Source organism: Myxine glutinosa, chromosome 8 (assembly GCF_964187855.1).
Source record: "Myxine glutinosa chromosome 8, kmMyxGlut1.1, whole genome shotgun sequence".
Classification (NCBI taxonomy): domain Eukaryota; kingdom Metazoa; phylum Chordata; class Myxini; order Myxiniformes; family Myxinidae; genus Myxine; species Myxine glutinosa.
The window spans coordinates 85,145,566-85,151,565 of NC_136268.1; the positions used below are offsets into that span (position 1 = coordinate 85,145,566).

At 59.0% G+C, this 6,000-nt stretch overlaps 1 protein-coding gene across 2 annotated transcripts in view; it reads right to left on the reverse strand.

Moving 5' to 3' along the window:
• The window catches only part of LOC137432657 (tissue alpha-L-fucosidase), a 47,773-nt gene extending 42,347 nt beyond the window's left edge, over nucleotides 1-5,426 (reverse strand). The window contains exon 1 of one of the 2 annotated variants that reach the window (XM_068124746.2): nucleotides 5,264-5,426. The gene's annotated coding sequence lies outside the window, so the exon portion shown is untranslated. The remainder of the gene's footprint in view (nucleotides 1-5,263) is intronic. The other variant, XM_068124747.2, reaches the window with a different exon arrangement.
• Between the last annotated feature and the right edge of the window lie 574 nt (nucleotides 5,427-6,000).

A 6,000-nucleotide genomic window follows, 5' to 3' on the forward strand; every position in this document is an offset into this window, starting at 1 on the left:
ACGTCCACGTGCGCCGGCTTGAGGCGGTCCACTGCAATCCGGTCCGACCTGCCGCCGATGTCGATGACGAACGACTTGTCGTCCCGTCGCAGCACCCGGAAGGGCCCGTCGTACGGCGGCTGGAGTGGCCGCCGATGTGCGTCGTGACGCACAAAAACATACTCCGCGGTGCGGAGTGCTGGGGGGACGTAGGACTGGGGGTCACCGTGGTGGGATGTCGGCACGGGGGCAAACCGTCGGGCGGCCTCCTGGAGGTCCGAGCGCTGGCGAGCTGCGGACCAGGGGCTGGTAGCGTCGGGCACGAATTCGCCCGGGACGCGTAGCACCTGGCCATAGACCAGCTCGGCGGTGGATGCCTGGAGGTCCTCCTTGGGGGCCGTGCGAAGGCCCAAAAGGACCCACGGCAGCCGGTCGGCCCAACCGCCGTCTTGAAGGCCGGCCATGAGCGCGGCCTTCATGGAGCGGTGGAATCGCTCGCACAACCCGTTTGCTTGGGGGTGGTAGGCCGTAGTACGGTGGAGCTTGACCCCCAGGTTGCGGGCGACCGCGCCCCACAGCTCGGAGGTGAACTGTGGTCCGCGGTCTGACGAGATGTCCGCCGGTGCGCCGAAGCGGGCGACCCAGGTGGCGATGAAGGCCTGCGCCACGTCGGCGGTGGTGGTGGAGACGAGGGGAACGGCCTCCGGCCACCTGGTGGTCCTGTCCACCATGGTGAGCAGGTGTGTGAACCCTCGTGATGGGGGAAGGGGGCCCACCAGATCCACGTTGACGTGGTCGAAACGTCGTTCGGGCACGGTGAAAGGTGCCAGCGGGGCCTGGGTGTGTCGGTGGACCTTGGCCCGTTGGCAGGCGGTGCAGGCGCTGGTCCAATCGCGGACGTCCCGACGAAGGCCGTGCCAGACGAAACGCGCCGACACCAGCTTCTGGGAAGCTTTCCGGCCCGGGTGGGAAAGGCCGTGGAGGGAGGCGAAGATGCGGCGTTGCCAGGTGACGGGCACGATGGGGCGAGGCCGGCCTTGGGAGACGTCGCAGAGCAGGACAGTGTCCGCGCAGGGGATGTCGGCCAGGCGGAGGCCCGTGTCCGCCGCCCGGAGGGCTTGCACCGTGGTGTCGGTGGTTTGGTCCGCCGCCATGAGCGCAAAATCCACGCCCAGGTGGACCGCGTTCGCGCTGGCCCGGGAAAGACAGTCGGCCACGGCGTTGTTTTTGCCGGCGACGTGCCGGATGTCCGTGGTAAACTCCGACACGGCGGAGAGGTGGCGCTGTTGGCGGGCCGACCATGGCTCCGTGACCTTGGCCATGGCGTAAACCAACGGCTTGTGGTCGACGAACGCCGTGAAAGGTCGGCCCTCCAGGAGGTGGCGGAAATGGCGGACGGCCAGGTGTAGACCGAGGAGCTCCCGGTCAAACGTGCTGTATTTGAGCTCGTTCGGCCGGAGCTGCCGGCTGAAAAAAGCGAGTGGCTGCCAAACCCCGTTCACCCATTGCTCATGTACGGCGCCCACCGCGTAGTCGGAGGCATCCGTGGTGAGGGCGATGGGAGCGTTGAGCACCGGGTGAGCGAGCAGTGTTGCGTCGGCGAGGGCCCGCTTTGAGCTTTGGAAGGCCGCATCCATTGCTGCGGACCAGGCGATGTCGTGCTTGGCCGGCTTGCCCCGGAGGGCTTCGTAGAGGGGCCGCATGAGTTGAGCAGCGCGGGGCACGAAGCGGTGATAAAAATTCACCATTCCCAGGAATTCCTGCAGGGCCTTTATGGTGCGGGGACGCGGGAAAGTGGTGATGGCCTCGACCTTGGTTGGCAGCGGCACAGCCCCGTTCTTGGTGATGTGGTGGCCCAAAAAATCAACGGCCGTCGTGCCGAAGTGGCATTTGGCCGGGTTGACGATGAGGCCGTGCTCGCTGAGGCGCCCGAACAGTGTTCGGAGGTGGAGGAGGTGCTCGGCCCGGGACGTGCTGGCGACGAGGATGTCGTCCAGGTAAACGAAAAGGAACGGCAGGTCACGCAGCACGCCGTCCATCAAGCGCTGGAACGCCTGAGCCGCGTTCTTGAGACCAAACGGCATCCGCAAGAACTCGAATAAGCCGAACGGCGTGATGACTGCCGTTTTAGGGACGTCGGCCGCCCTGACAGGTACCTGGTGATATCCCCGTATGAGATCAATTTTTGAAAAAATGACCCGTCCCGCCAGACGGGCGGAGAAGTCTTGGATATGCGGGATCGGGTACCTGTCGGGTGTTGTAGCGTCATTAAGACGGCGGTAGTCGCCACACGGGCGCCATCCACCCCCCGGCTTTGGCACGATGTGCAGTGGCGAGGCCCACGCGCTATCGGAGCGCCGCACGATGCCGAGGTGCTCCAACGCGTCGAATTCGGCCTTCGCAACGGCAAGCTTGGCTGGGTCGAGGCGGCGGGCCCTGGCGTAGACCGGCGGGCCCGTGGTTGGTATGTGGTGCTCGATCCCATGCCGTACTGCGACGGCCGAAAACGTCGGCCGCGTGAGGGCCGGGAACTCCGCGAGCAGGCGAGCAAACTCGTTCGCCGCCGGGACGGTGCGTGCCAGCTCGGTCGGCGCGGAGCTGCTCAATGTGCATACCAGGGAGCTGAAGGTTTCAGCGTTGATTAAACGACGCCGTTGGACGTCCACCAGCAGTCCGTGTGCGCAGAGGAAGTCGGCGCCGAGCAGAGCCATGGGCACGTTGGCGGTTACAAACGTCCAAGCGAAGCGTTGGCCGCCGAAGCAGAGGGTGACGTTGCGCGGGCCGAAGGTGCGGATAGTCGATCCGTTGGCCGCAACCAAGGAGGGGCCGCAAACCGCGGATTGCCTGTCCTGGTCAGAGGCGGGCATGACGCTCACTTGGGCGCCGGTGTCGCACAGGAAGCGCCGTCCGGACGCTTTATCCGTGATGAACAGTAAGTTGCCCGTGTGACTGTGGCCGGCGTTCATGGCAGGTAATGAACGCCGGCCTGGCCGTTTCCCGACCCGCCGAAGGTGCACGGGGGTCGGCATGTCCGGGCCTTCTGTCCGAACCTGGCATGATAGGAACACCACGCTTGGTCGGGTGGAGGCTTCGGACGTCGTGCTGAACGTGGTCGGCTCGGTATAGCGGCCGCCAATTGCGTCGGCAGTTCGGCCGTCGAACGCGCCGGGTGCTCGGGCGCCATGGATGGTGCATCAGGCGGCGGCGGGTCCCATGTCGCCGCTGCGATGCGCTGTCCCGCGGCGGAGATTTTGTCGGCTTCTCTGGCAAGGGCCCGGGGATCTGTGATCGTCGTGCTTGCCAGGGCGAGGCGTACCGGGTTAGGCAGCTGACGGAGGAACAGCTCCCGGAACAGGAATGCCGGAGAGTGCTCGCCGAGCAGCGAAAGCATGTAGTCCATTCGCTCGGAAGGGCGCGTGTCGCCGAGCTCCGGCAAATCGAGCAGGCGCCGTGCGCGTTCCGCCGCTGGGAGGGCGAAAGCATCGAGGAGAAGCTTCTTAATCGCGCCGTATTTGTCCGCGGCTGGCGGTCTCTCGAGGAGGCTCAGGGCGCGGGCTGCGGTGGCTGAACCGAGCGCAGCGACCACGTGGTGGAAGCGGGTGTCGTCCGCCGTGATGCCTCGCAGGGCGAACAGGGACTCCGCTTGTGCGAACCAAACCGCCGCGTGAGCCTCCCAGAAGGTAGGCAGTTTAAGGGCGACTGCCGTGTCCATGTCGATAGGTCACCAATGAAGGAGCTGTGGCTCCCACGTCGATCGAAAGAATGGACGCGACAAAAAGCTTGAATTCATCTGAGCTGCTTTATTAGAATCAAACACTCAGGCACTCTGGGAAAAACGTTTTACGGTCGGCAATATATATCTATTCCGCCAGGGGGTTTGCCCAGGCCTGGCGCCAGGGGGCGTGGCCCCGCGGGCCGGCTGCGGCCTGGCAAGCCGAGGGCGAGCCTGCCCGGGCGTCCCGACCGAGGCCTGGCAAGTCGAGCGCGGGCCTGCCCGGGCGTCCTGGACGAGCCCGGCCTGGTGATCGCTCCGCGTCCTTGATAGGTGCAAGGCGATTGTGTAACCCCAGCGGCAGCCGCTACATTATAAACACCATTAGTGACGGTTAAAAAAGCTAATCATGTGTGTTTGTGGTTTATAATATTTAACAAGCCCGGCTACGCCGCCATTAGACTTTCGGTCTTGTTTTTTCTGAAAACAGGCTTCAACAGTGGGAAAAAATAAAAAAAACGGATCGGTTCAGTCAAATTCCAGATAAAATCGATCTTCAAAATAGTGCGTCGGGTGCAACTTCACACTACCATGGATGCACAAATCATAATTGACTTGGAGCAGAATAAAACATTAAAATCTAAAGAATAAAGATTTGATAAACAGTGGCTAACTCTTTTGGTAACTTACGTTTGAAACCGGCTACTGGTGGAGGGCGTGGTTTGAAACCGGCCACTGGTGGAGGGCGTGGTTTGAAACTGGCTACTGGTGGAGGGCGTGGTTTAAAACCAGCTACTGGTGGAGGGCATGGTTTAAAACCGGCCACTGGTGGAGGGCGTGATTTAAAACCAGTTACTGGTGGAGGGCGTGGTTTAAAACCAGCTACTGGTAGAGGGCGTGGTTTGAAACCGGCTACTGGTGGAGGGCGTGGTTTGAAACCAGCTACTGGTGGAGGGCGTGGTTTGAAACCAGCACCTCCCCTACCACGTGAGCTTGTACGATGCATGCAAGGTTAAGCGTTTTCAATTTACTCACGAAAGATGGTGTTGGCTCAACCGATAAGATCTTAGGGTCTTGAGTTCGAGCCCTGTAGTTCCGTGAAATAAGAGGTGGGTCGACTCAGCCTGCTATCCTCCCGAGGTCGGCTAAATGAGTACCAGCAGGTAACGGGGGCACTGCATCAACGGCACAGCCGCGCTCCCAGCAATGATGCAACCAGCAGCCACAGACCGCTGACTGACTTATTACAGACCAGCAGCCACAGACGAATGAATGATTTTACTGACTTTTCCACAGACCAAACCACAATGTATAGAGTTACAGTATAACATTGGTAACATCACTTTCGTTTTTTTGAAACTTGCACCCAAGCGCGTAACTATAGCAACATTTCACTTGAAACGCAAGAATATGAAAAAGAGCATCCGACCCTCATAACATTAACAGATTTGTCAAACACCCACAGGTGATAGAATAGTCGGGTTTATGCTGCTTATTCAAAGGAACATTCTCGGTTTGCAATTTAAACTCAGGTAACAATCCGTCGATCCCTTCCACCCGTCTCCCTCACACCTTTGTCTCCTCCAGGTCCGTGGATTTCACTTCCTCACAAAGTTTCGTGTTTCCTTTTTCCTCCAAACCCGAAGCTCACTCAGCGTTCGGTTCTGATCATCATCGAGTTCTCAAGGAGGTTCAATTCGCCGCTTCCGCATCACGCGCTGCGCCCGAAAGGGGTAGCCTATGCGTTGTGGGTTTGGCTTGCTCTTTGGCACGTTAGTCTCAGGGAATCCATATTGAGCGATGACCCAAAGAAATAAATAATAATACGTAGTCCCAAATGGGACAGAGGCTTGTCTCCCGATGGAGGGCGATCGGTTGTAGATGGGGCTCATAAGATGATAAAGTTGATTTTCACTTTGATTTGATATAAAATTATGAGCCCGTGGGGGCTCAAAGACCTGAGAATGCGATTTTATTCGCGCAGTGGGAACCATCTATGTACGATGGTCCTGAGTTGATGATAAAACGTTCTATTAGTTTTTGTCCAGTGAAAGGACCATTAAACCCTTTTAGACAAGTTTAGAGGTTTTTTAGAAAAAGGTGTAAAGGGAGTCTAAAGTATTGAAATGGTCCGAAAAGGCCAAATGGGTCATAAATAATTAAAAAGGTCCAAAGGGGTCGAACCTAAAGGGTGTAAAAGTCTAGAAGGGTAGGGGTTTAAATGGTCATAAGGGGTCTAAAGGGTACCAGTACATTCCAATAACAGTTAGGGTCTAGGGTCTAAGCTCGAAGGGGTCGAAAGGACAAAA